The sequence below is a fragment of the Corvus moneduloides genome, chromosome 1, assembly GCF_009650955.1.
Source record: "Corvus moneduloides isolate bCorMon1 chromosome 1, bCorMon1.pri, whole genome shotgun sequence".
Classification (NCBI taxonomy): domain Eukaryota; kingdom Metazoa; phylum Chordata; class Aves; order Passeriformes; family Corvidae; genus Corvus; species Corvus moneduloides.
Genome location: NC_045476.1, coordinates 142,117,507 through 142,130,416, shown reverse-complemented (window position 1 = coordinate 142,130,416; position 12,910 = coordinate 142,117,507). Strand labels below are relative to the sequence as shown.

General features: G+C 43.4%; 1 long non-coding RNA gene across 1 annotated transcript in view; it reads right to left on the bottom strand.

The window, feature by feature from the left end:
• Positions 1–506: 506 nt before the first annotated feature.
• LOC116453880 overlaps positions 507–12,910 on the bottom strand; it is a 54,135-nt gene continuing 41,731 nt past the window's right edge. The window contains exons 3-4 of the long non-coding RNA XR_004243957.1: positions 9,463–9,545; positions 507–3,898 (exon numbers count right to left, since the gene is read on the bottom strand). This is a non-coding gene — a long non-coding RNA (uncharacterized LOC116453880). The remainder of the gene's footprint in view (positions 3,899–9,462; positions 9,546–12,910) is intronic.

Below are 12,910 nucleotides of genomic sequence, written 5' to 3'. Positions count from 1 at the left end.
CAGCCCTTCAGAAGGACCTCGACAGGCTGGAGAGATGGGCAGAGAAGAACTGCCTGAAATTCAACAGAGGCAACTGCAGGGCCCTGCACCTGGGGAGGAATAACCCCAGGCACCAGCACAGGCTGGGGGGCCAACCTGCTGGAAGCAGCTCTGGAGAGAAGGACCTGGGGGTCCTGGACGATAACAAAGAATGCCAAAGGTATCCTGTAGTACATTTGGAAGACCATTGGCAGGAGGTGATCCTGCCCCCCTACTCAGTCCTAGTGAGGCCACATCTGGAGAGCTGTGTCCAGTTCGGGGCTCCTCAGGACATGGAGTTCCTGGAGTGGGTCCAGAGAAGGGCTACAAAGATGATGAGGGGACTGCAGCATCTCTATGACGAAAGACTGAGGGAGCTGGGCCTGTTCAGAGATGACTGAGAGGGGACCTCATCAATGTCTATCAGTCTCTGAAGGGAGGGTGTCAAGAGGATGGAGGAGGCTCTTCTCAGGGCCAAGCAATAGGACAAGAGGCAATGGGCAGAAACTGATGCACAGGAAGCTCCACCTGAACATGAGGAAAAACTTACTTTACTTGTGCAGGTGGAGCACTGGAACAGGTTTCCCAGAGAGATTGTGGACTCTCCCTCACTGGAAATATTCAAGAACAGTCTGGACACAACTCTGTGCCATGTGCTCTGGGATGACCCTGCTTGAACAGGGAGGTTGGACTAGATGACCCACTGTGGTCTGCTCCAACCTGACCCATTCTGTGATTCTGTGAGTCTGTGAATTTGTGAATCTGTGATTCTCTCTCAAGTACATTCAGGTAGGTATATAAGCTTCTATACCAATCACCATACACAGCTAAAGGGATTAACAGCTTCTGCCTTATTGTCTCTTCCATCGAATTTCCCTCTGACTGTTTTCTAAGTATAGTGTCTCATATCATACCAAGTCAAATACTGTTATAATCACTCCACCTCCACTGCCAGTGGTGACTCTGGTACCAGCAGGTTGCACACTTAGCACTATTACAGTTAGTGATGGGTGAGCTCCCAGGCAGCAGCAATAAACCCCTGAGACTTTTCCCTGCCTCCCAAGGAATGCAGCAGGGTCACGGCTTGAGTGGCCTCAGATATTACAGAGATGGGCACCCTGGAAAGGCTTATCAATAAATAAAGCCATGACTTTTGGTCCTTAATTAAACTCGAGGGACAAAATCCTCCCTCCACTAACAAGCAGGGAAGAGGGATAACTGCTCTATTTGTGAATGCAGGAAAAATGCCATACTTATAAAGAGGTCTATGGAATTCACACCTAGTGAATTTTTCCAGTGTTTTTGAGCCCCTGTGCTGGTTCTTTAATGCACGATGCAGTTCTTGCAAAAGCAAACAGATTTTTGGAGCAGATGCCAGGGGATGGATAGGCAGTAGGACACAAGGACTCTAGACTGTGTTTGCTGCCCAAATGCTTGCCCCTGTACTCTCAGTAGTCAAGTAACTTTGTGAATTACTTTAACCTTTGCTTCTCAGAAAATGCACTTTACTTTGATCTTTGAACCATGATCAATAGAAGGTGCAGAATGGCAGGGAAGAATTTTTCGGCTCAGGGGGAAACAATGTAGTTCAAAATGCTCAAATAGCCTTAAAAAGCTCCCAGTAGAATGTGTCCGGAAATTGCAGACCAGTTATTTGCTTCTTCCTGATGGTTTAAAATAGTATCACAAATTCAGTTCCCTGTCTTCATTCTGTGGGATAAGAACAAGACCTGTATATGACAAGGACATTTCCTTCTAGCAGCAGAATTTGCTTGAACCCAAACTGAACTTGATCCCCAGTCCTACAGCTACAATAAAGTGGATGCAGGTGCCATATGACTACACTGTCTATCACATTATTCCAGAAGTTCCTACACACGAATAAAGAACATTTAACAAACAGCTACACCAGCTGAGCAGCTTCCAAGATGAGTTGGTCTACCACAGGAAAAATGTACTTTTGCAGCAGAAATAGCAGCATTTCACAGTCACTCAGGGAGGTTGTTTCCAAGAATAAGAGCCACAGGCATGTGTACAAATTAACTGGTAATAAACATTCTGACTTTGGTTACAGTCACTGGGCCAAATTCTGTTTGACACTATATCTGAACCATCTTCAGAGTGGTTTGCTGCGATCCTGAAAACTATTGCCTAGATCCACAGGTGGATTAAACTGATGCAGTTCATTTTATTCTGTCAAACGCATACTGTAGTAGTGGGTTACATAACTAGTTAATTTATTTGTCTCCATTAAAACACCAGACCGGCCATATTCCTTGCTTAACCATGCTGCAAAGCCCTCAGGTTTGCATGCAGTGAAGTCACTCAAAGACGCTACAGCTCCTTTTCTGTTTGTCACTCTGAGGCTGAGTCCAGTGCTCATCATCTCACCCCTGCCCAGCAGCCAGAGGAGCTCAGATATGCTGTTACAGCCCAGGAAGAGAAGACAGCACTGGGTGGTGTCCTCTGAGTACACATTTACAAACATTATCACATTTACAAACAATTAGTTCTTGTAGTGCCATGCTGACAGTCAAGACCTTGCTGCAGGTGCTTGGACATCTGCTGCCTGCATCATTGCTCCCTATCTAATCCTCCAGGCAGGTATGGAGGAAAGAAAGAGCTCCAGTACTTACTGCAAATCAAGCAACAGAGAGGTGAAAGGAAATATTTTGGCTTCAGTTGGATCCTTGTGATGGACAGCAGAACACACTGAAGGATCGAGAATGTAAATTGCATCCATGATCCAAATGAACACACTTGCTCTCTTTTTCTGTAACCTGCTGGCAGGCACTCCTCTCAAACATCTGCCTTATGGCCATCTTGCTAGTAAATACAAACTCAAACACATCTGTAGCACTTGTATGTGCACAAGCCAGACCCATCAATGAGGCTCATGCCATGCCAGTTCTCAAAGTGTTGACATGGTGCGAGAAGGACCCAGCAGCAAAGGGGACAAGAAAAGCAGTGGAACCAAGAGCTGCTGTGTAGGGGATGGGATGGGTGGCACAGAACCATGTTCTGCTCTGTTTCTCTCCTCACTAAAATGCTGGTGGCAGGACAGATGTTGCAGCTAAGGCCAGTATTAAAGCAGTTACAAAATTGTCCTCACAGCCTGCTATTGACTTTTCAGCTTCTACACAATAAACACAATGCCAAGGTTTACTAGATGAGTATCTCATCACAATTGCCAGCTTTATCAGCCCACGTCTTTAAAGGGATAAGAAATTTTAGCATCTGCTGACCTAAAATACCTGCTGAAGTTTAAGCTGACATTTTTCCCTTCTGTTTGCCCAGACTGTAAGCAGGCACAGCACAGCTGTGCCGAGCACAGCTCAGCCAAGTGGCATTATCTCTGCTCCTTACCAGGGTGGTGTCCACATCTTATGCCACACTAAACCATAACAGGGTACATTTTGTGTTGGCAAAGCAGGTATTTGAGAGATTTTGTATCAATGTATTCTATTTGCATACTTTTAGGTACAATTAGGGAATGATGGTAAAAAATTATTAGCAATGTTTTTGTGGAAAGCCAAACAATTCACAACAGCTGAAAAGTGGTTAGAATATGTCAGGATATGTTTTTTATTCATAGTCCAGAGGGGGAGCAAAGCAATTATCTTTCCTGTACTGCAATCAGACTTACATTTTAATTTAGATCATATGTAATAACCACATACCTTCACCTCACAAAATTAGTGTTAAACTAGTAATCTGCCGTTGTAGAACTGGATTCCACCAGAATATCCTATCAGTATTTGGTTTTTTCAGTCCACAGTGGAAGGCAGCTCTCTCCATTCTGACCTGGTGTAAACAATAGTTCACCTTCACAGCAAAGTTGACCCAGATGACTGCCAGCAGTCCCTTCCAGAAAACAGTTCTGTAATTCAGAAATGAACAACAGATAACCCTTGTGTGTCTTCTGATTAATTCCTTTATGTTGTTGTTTAATTGCTTATAGTTGCTTATAAATTGACAAAATATTTTCTTAAAGTCAGTGCAAACACATGGCCATTTTTAGCAATGTATTACAACTTTTCAGAGCTATCTGAAGGCTATCTTTGATACCACAAATATTAAATGAATCATATTAAAATGCCATTATAAATATTTTAAAAATATTGATTCACAAGAAGATTCAGTGGAGTGATACACATCATCCTATTCTTCCCAAATCAAATGTTTTGAGCTTCAATAACAGATGCCCCTATCTCTATCAGCCTTCATTTTAAAATGCCTTAAACCTGTGAATTTCTAGCACTGTAATCCTTATTGCCTCTTTTTTTTTATTGTTGTTGTTCTATATGAAACCTGGTTTTAAAGTGTTGTCTTTTTCAGATCATGAAGTATGCGAGAATAGCCCTCCACCACAGGACAGTAGTCCTTGCTGCATTCAGTTCATTCTAGTGTGCTAATAATATGGCAACTTATTCCATTGAGAATATTGGGCAGCTCACTCAAATCATTATTCCTACAAGAACTGTCCATGGGAGCTTGTCTGCAAGCAGCAGATTCAGAAAGATACTGCATAGATCTGTAAGTAAGATGTTCAGTATCCCAGCCTGCTGCTGAGAAGGAGATGCATACTTTAATTTTTTTTTTATCCAACCAATCATCATATCATCTCACTGCTTTGTGCTTCAGGAAATCAAGTTCCCTGTTTCACAAGGTCCTGGAAGACATTTTTCTCATATCAGCCTGACAAGATCATCCCCATGTCAGAGTAAAATGTGATTACAGATGAAGCATGAGTTCCCAGCATAACATTTTCCACTCTCTTTCCTCATGGTGTAGTTCTTTCAAACACGCTCTCATGGCCATGAAAGGTATCTTTGTCAATGAGATAGGAGCTACTAAGCTCTTCTGACAATTAGACTTTCCAGTCCTCAAAAGCATTGTCTCATTTTGGATATCTCTACACCGTCTCTGTTTCTGTTTTTTATGCAGGGTCTGAGACGATGCTTCACTAAAACACTGTACAGCTTGTGACTGCTGAGCCCCTGCAAAGTGAGTACACAAGCAAGCCATAAGCATTAAATATTACACCCATAATGTAGTATTAGTTGATCATGAAGCTGAAGGTGAATCTCTGAGGGTTCTTACACTTCCTTTCAGGTGAGACTGTTCTACTAACTGGTTTCATTAGACAGCTTTAAGCTATATGCAGTTTTGTGCTGTTATGTTTAAAAACTTCACACATTATTTGGTTTAAAAAGTAATGCCTACTCTACTGTTTCCTGCTTAGCCCTTTTTCCTCTTGTCTTTACTGTCTTTATCTTCTATGTAGAAATAAACACAGATTTTTTCTTTCTGTGACCTATGGCTGCAGCAAAAAAAGTCACTACATCCTGGCTGAGGCCAAAGACTCCTCTGCCAGCCATCTTTCCTTGTAGAAGTCAACATGCCAGAAAGTTTGAAGGTGGAGCCAAATAGAAAAGGTCTGGTTTGGCTGGCATAACTAGAAAGCATGCCAAGTCATTGAGGTGACTCTACACATATAGAAAAATAAACACATAAAATGATATATAGGGTCACTTTGAACACTGCAAAAGCATGCCAAAATATTGTCACTGTCTTGGCTCTGCTGTTTTAATGGGTTTTGCAGCCCAGCCAAAACAAGGCTCTCCATTAGCAGCTTCATTCACTTGCTCTTCTCTTCGCAGGCAGAGCAACAGAGCCATTCAAACCCCAAGTGCTCAGCATAGAAAACTCCTTGTTTGGAATGAACAGGGGTTCTGTTTTGAATCCCTCTGCTTACACTTTCTGGTTTTCTCATTTTTAAGATAGCAATGAACCTCCTGATCCCTGGAAGACTCAGAAAGGGGTGCAGTTAGGAATATCTCTGAGGTCAGCTGTGTCCTAGCACTTTCCTTTCAGTATCTCTGTAAGACAGTCTCTTCCTGTGAGAAATCTTCACTCCAGTTACTTATTCCTACTGGTTTAACGTCCCATGGGGACATTTGAATTTTCTTTCCCTGCTTCCCTGACAATACCACCTTTCCTCCTCTGCTTTTCAAGGAAGGTACATGCCGGGCACAGTGACATTTTCCTTCTCAGTGAGGCCACCAGGTACCAGAATGATATGAGATAACATGAGAGTGATACAATACATGGTGCAATGTAGCAATAGAGACACATCACTTTGTTCCCACCAGACTAATCTGATGAATATTCTGCCAGGTGACTTCTACAAATGCAGTCAGTGAGCAACACATTCACTCACAGGAACAACCCCTGGCCAGGGAAAAGCAGCTGCCTCATGCCTTACCTAGGATGTTCAGCAAAGCTGAACAAAGATGGTTATATGTCCCCATTTGCTGTCCAAAGAAGACTTTTACAAATTTTGCTGTAGTGTATTGAGCTCTGACAAGCTGGAAAACCAGAAAAATATCTCAGCTTCTGACTGTGTGCAAATTTCCCCGGCCCATGCTACACCAGTGAACTCCTGCTGTATAAAACACAGGGACAGGAATGTCTCTTCAGGTTTAAAGCTTCACAGATATTCGTTTAGCAGGAAGAAAAGCCACAGTAATTCCCAATGGACATCCTAATTCTCTTGCATGGTGTTTCTAAATGCACATCTGGTATTCAAGAGCTGTGTTTCTGTGTTAAATGCCTGTGGTTGAGTACACCTGTGTCCTTTTTTGGATGGTAAAGAGCATGGCATTGGTATGTGGAGAACACTTACTATGTTTTTTAATGACAACCTCAGCAAAAGACATATAATTTTTCACTCATTTCTGTTCAAGCTATCATTCCAGTCCAGTCTTAGTATTTTTCTTGCTGTATCATCTTTCTTGCTTGTATCTGGACTCTAGGAGCAGAAGAGTTTGCCATCTGACTTCTTTCCTAGCATAAAGTTTTCAGGAATTAATTCCTTTTTCATATTGAGTTGAACTCTTGAGCTCTTGAACTTTTGAGTTGGCTTTTAGAAGAACATCCAGTCTTAACAAAAACATTATCAGGATTTTCAAGGGTGGAGGTTCCATCAACACCTTTGAGAAATTTCTTTCAGTAGAAAATTATCCTCACTACTAAAGTTCAAGAATGTTTACTTTTGCTTTTAAATATTTGGCTGTTTTTCTTACTATTTCAGTCATCATACCTCTGTAGTACTTGTAATTTTATGTGCATATGCTTGAGGAAGGATTCAGCTCATTTGGCTGTATCCATCTAGGAGCTGGACTTCTAGCCCAGAATGTCTCTACAGTCATCCTAGTGGAGGACCAGTGTCTCCAAAGTTCAACCCATCCCACCTCCTCTACAGACCCATCTTAATAGGAGAATGACTGCTTTCCACATTTGTCTCCATGATCTGCCTAATAAGGCTAAGTACTTAGATCTGAACTAAAAGAACAAAACTACATGACTAAATTTTACATTGCCCTAATTTCATTAGCAAAAAATTAAGACAGAGAAAATCAAGTTATAGAAGTATTGCCATTGAATGAGGCTGCCCTTCTTTAGCAGTCATTGACTCACTCTTGTTTCCGCAGTTCTAGCATCTGCCCAAAACACATGTGAAGCTGTCTAGTCTTTATTAGCCACATTTAACAAGACATTATCTTCTGCTTCTTTTGAATGATGGCACAATAGTATTAGGGTACTTTTTTCAGTCTTCTTGACCATCACCTAATATTTCAGAGTAGAGAAACATTAGCTATTGCACTAGACTGCTTTTTTGAAACCCTGGTTTGCAAGCTGCCCATAGCTTTAGTTTTAAGATCATATGCTTTGTTTCCAAAAATGTGCAGTGTTTAGCAACTGCATCTGAACATTCTATTCAGCATCTGTTCGGACTGAACAGATATGATCTATCTCCATTAACTGGCTTTTCCTCAGCTGCAGAAGAGTAACATGTATTGACCATCATAGCCAGATCAGTACTCAAAGGTGCACTGTATTCACTATAAAGGCAGTTGAAGAACAAATTGCACACCTGAACCATGGGCAAAGCTTGGTAACGGGGAATTGGATCTGTGACCACACACATGAAAAATGGTGGCAAATCCCAATCTGAAGCATTCTTCCAAAAGTCTAACTTCCAGTTCTTAATCAGGTCTGACATTTTTACACATAATCAGTTATTTGCAGCATTTAAAAGGCAAACAGTTCTCCACTCTGTTCTGAGCATCATCTTGGAAAACCACTTCCACAGCTTAAAAAAATTGCAATAATCAAAAGTCCAGTGAATTTCCTGCTTCACCACAAGCTCCAGCCACACCACAGGCTTGAGGGCAGTAAAATCGGGGCAGTTTGGATCCGAGCATTATTTTGCATTAACAGCCCAAGGCTAGAGAAATGGCTCTCGAGTTTGGCTCAGGGCTGGAAACAAAGGGAGCGGAAATTTCCCGGTGGGTGACCCACGCCCCCAGCGCCGCCCGGGCCGAGATGCTGCGGCAGCCGCGTCGGCTCCGGCTGCGCTCACGCCGCGCACACGGCGGGGGACACCTAGCGGGGCCTGGGGCTGCTGCCAGCCCGGCCAAGGCTCGGCTCGGCTCGGCACGGCTCGGCACTGCGGCACGGCACGGCACGGCACGGCACGGCACGGCTCGCCTCGGCTCGGCTCGGCTCGGCACGGCACGGCACGGCACGGCACGGCACGGCTCGCCTCGGCTCGGCTCGGCTCGGCACGGCACGGCCGTGCTCGGCACGGCTCGCCTCGGCACGGCTCGCCTCGGCACGGCTCGCCTCGGCACTGCGGCGCGGCACGGCACGGCTCGGCACGGCTCGGCACGGCACGGCTCGGCACGGCTCGCCTCGGGTCGGCTCGGCTCGGCACGGCTCGGCTGTGTGAGCCCGCAGAGCACGAGAGCCCCGCTGGAACCTGCCTATGCGTCCTCGGAGCAGCTGCTGCTGTTTTAAAGCCGTGATTAGTTAATGTGGAAGAATGCCGCTGAAAACCGCAGTGACTTCCACAGGTGGCTGCCTGCATTCCCTATGAGCCAAGATTCCCACCTTAAATACAGGGCTGCCCACTGGGAAATCAGACAAAGCCTGTGTCCTCGACATCCCTGACAAGCAGGGAAGGCTTTGGACAGCACCTGCCAGGAAAGCAGGATGGCATCCTTTACCAGCACTGTGGTGTGCAGGAGAGGAAAGCAGACTTCAAAATCAAGGAATCTTCCATCTCTTCCCACTTGTCCCCACTGAGATGTGGCCTCCAACTCCATGCAAGGTGGTGCTTTCTCTCTAATTCCTATATTTCCTACTATGGGGTGCATTTCCTGTTGCCTATGAGATGTTATTCATCACAGTATCAAGCACAATTTTCTGCAGCAAGGCTGCTTTTTTTTTTTTTTTTTTTAATGGTATGTCCTTCAGCAATAACAGTTCATCTTTTAATACAATATTAATTACTTGTTTTGTTACTACAGTACAGCACCAGTTGCTCTCTTGTCATAGCAAAAGTTCTTTTATTTCTTCATCCCTGCAAACCCTTACCTGGTTCCCAATTCCCATAGTTTCTGAGCACTCTTTTCACCTTCTCTTTTTTCAATCTTGCAATGCAATGAATCTCTTTCTTCCTGTATCCAGAAGAAAAGCATATGACTCAGAGATGATACCTGAAGTTGTGGGCCAACAGTACAGATTTTACATTTCCAGATGAATGACAGACCCTGCAAACACAGGTGATAAGCAAAATTCTAAACCTCCTAAATAGTTTCTTGCAAAAATACAGGAAATTTAAGAGAAATTAAATATATGGGGTTTAAAGAGCAATGCCAGTACCTAAAGTGCTGCTCAGTTTATAGTTTTCAGGCCACAGTTTCTAAATAAAGCTTTAAACAGCTTGGCTGCACAGTCCTTAAAGTATCATAGCGTGTTACTGCAAGCAGATTTCCTTTCATGACAGAGAAAGAGAACAAAATATGAAGAAATATTTTTTCCTAAGAGGTTAGAAAAAATTATATGCTCTGGGTTCCAACTTCTCTGTGTGTCTAAAAACTCAACATCCAACCCTACAACCAACACAGTGATGGTCACCCTCTAAGGACAACTTTTCCTAAAACAAATGCCCATGATATCTTGAATGAATCAACCTGGGAACAGCCATTTCTCTTCACTGAGGCCAAGCAACTAGATTCAACACCTGACTTCAAGATGTCAATCAATAGGTGGTATGAGTGCATTCTGGAGCCTAAGAAGCCATTACACTGAGAGAATATTTCTATGAGGGATTTCACAGAAAGCTTTTTTATTCTCCCCAGTAAAGGACATGGAGAACCCAACCCTTCTCCTAAGACCTGGAAGATCAATAGAGGGAGCTCCCTACACACTCTCCGTCCCAGACAGGAGACTGCTACTGTTTACCTACCCTTGGCTGCCAGGTCTCCTCAGACCAGCTTCTGTAAGTTATTGCATATGCATAGAGGACTGGTGGAATAAAGGGCTTTAAGAGAAAACAAACTATCCCTCCACTTTTCCTGCAAGCCAGAGGAAGAATATGGAAAGAATATGCAGTGAACTCTGGAAACTGAGCTCACTGACCTCAGTAACAGCACTTCAGATCACCAAAGCTCTTCTAGGCTCTGCAGCAGGGTAGAGCGTGCTGACTAGACTTCAGCTCCCTTCAGGACCTCGAAGCATCAGGAAACTCACTGGAGTCTACCTGCATTGTGGTATATGTGTTTGGAACATTTGGACAATGGGCGCACTTTTGGCAGGCTATCGGAAGCCATCACACTGCTAGTGGTACCTGGTGTCACTTGTCTGATACACCTTCAAACACTGTGATAGAAACATGCAAAGCTTGTGAAAATCGACAGAGGGCTTGAGAAGTATCTTCACTGATAGCTTGTGAACAGAAAGAAGTGATTTTCATGAAGATCTGCTAAGGTTGCCTGGCTGCCAGAACAGGGAATTACACAAAAGATAGACCTGAAATCCTTCTTGACAGGGTGAAGTTTGTTCACTGAAAGACAGGGAAGGGATTTCCCACACGGAAGATAGCACAAGCAAGGGCTGCTTGGAATAGGTTACTACTTCCCTTGATTCTAACAGTGAGTTCCTAACTGGTAGTTACAAAGCAAAACAAACAAACAAAAATAAACCAACCAACTAAAAACACCAAAACACAAAACAAAAACAAAAACAACCCAACATAAAAGCAAACAACCAAGAAAAAAAAACCCAACCAAACAACAAAAAACCAACCAAACAAAAAAACCCCTACAAGAATAAATTATTCTGAGTCCTTAGAAGGCAGCAGGATGGGATATGAACACCTGGGGTCTTCCAGGGCCTTCAAAAGAAAGGAGCTTACAGTGGGGGACTGATATTTGTTAGGTCAGAAGGTAGTGTTGGAGATACCAGGCATGCTTTGGAAGACATAAATCCTCAGCACTCATCTACAGAGCAATACAGGGTAATTAAGACAAGCAGATGTCATGGACTCTTCATTCAGCCAAAGTGTGGTGGAGGGGCCTCCTCTCCTTTAAACACCAACAAAATCATCTGTCATTCATAACAAAAATGTCTTTGAGAGGAAATTATCATTAAGACAAAATTCAGTAGATTTGTTTCACCTTGTCATGTAAGAATTCTGGAGTTTTGGAAAGAAAAACTAAACCCCTGAACTGCAAAATGCAGTTTGCCCCTCTGCATCAGTATGTGCCAGACTGCATGACGCAGGAGACTCAACAGAGTCGGCATGAAGTGATTTTGTTCCCTTTTTGTGAGGCTGGGACAGACCAATTTCACACAGCCTCTGCTGAAGACATAGATATGAGAACCCTGACAAAAGTCAATCTGTCCTGTTAATCTCCCAATCCTACAGAGTTTCATTTTTCAAATAATTACACAGCAGAAGCATTCTCAGGAATACTGGTTGGTCTGTTAGGGCTTCCTTCACCACCTCCCTTCACCATATAAGTTATATGGAGAACTATTACAGCTTCCTTTCTGTGGGAGAACAAGGTTTGAGAAGTTTAACAGCATGTCCTAAATCTTTAACTCATGACCTCTCTTGCTTGTTTGATTCTTATTCCAAGTTGAAAGTACTTGACAGCTATTCTGATCTCAGGCTACTGATAATGTGCCTGCAGCTGAAATGTCACCCATTTTAAGGGGGTTGGGTGTAGATATCACAAGCAAAACAATCACTTCTCTCTTTGACTTGATCTCTGGGGCATCCAACCCAGATTGAGCATTATCTGAAGTATTCAGCAAGGGCTTTCACAGATGTGCAGCTCCTTTTGAAGAACTGTCTCAAGCATCTTTTTAAGCCTTGACTATAAATTAAACTTCAAATTTGTTACAGCTTGAACAAAAAGCAAAGCCGGCAGCCATTCTTTCCTCTGAAGACTTCTGTTTATTGTAGAGAGTTTTAACCATGTTTTAATTTCAGAATTTTTAAAATACTTATTTTCTGAGAAATAAACTTAGATGGCTTAACTGTAAATTAAACCTGAGTTGCCTGACTGCTACCCAGGCATCTACCAAGAAGGCCGACTGTCTTACAAGTTCAGCTGCATCTCCATGGCTGCCCTATAACCAGGACAAGCTCTGTTTGTGTTTCTCTTAAAATATATATATTTGCTGGCACAGGGACCAGCAAGCCAGAGCTTGCACTGCTGGACTTTCTGCTCCCAAGGAGTCTCACCTGGCTGCTGTCCAGCGTGGTTACATCCGCACAGGTACAGCACAGGAAAACACGTCGGTCAGTGTAGAAAAACTGCTGCAGCTGTACTGAGCAACAGAACTGAGGCGGGCAGTAAGATACTGTGCAGTAAGTTATATACTAGAAAGACAAAAGAATACAAAATGAAATCAGCCAGTAAATCTGTGGGAGTGGCTGAAGAGGGAGTGGTGTGGGAGGGATGAGTGACAGGAGAGCAAGTGTGTAAACACCACACTGGATTTCCAGGTACATCTGCATCCTAAGGCATTC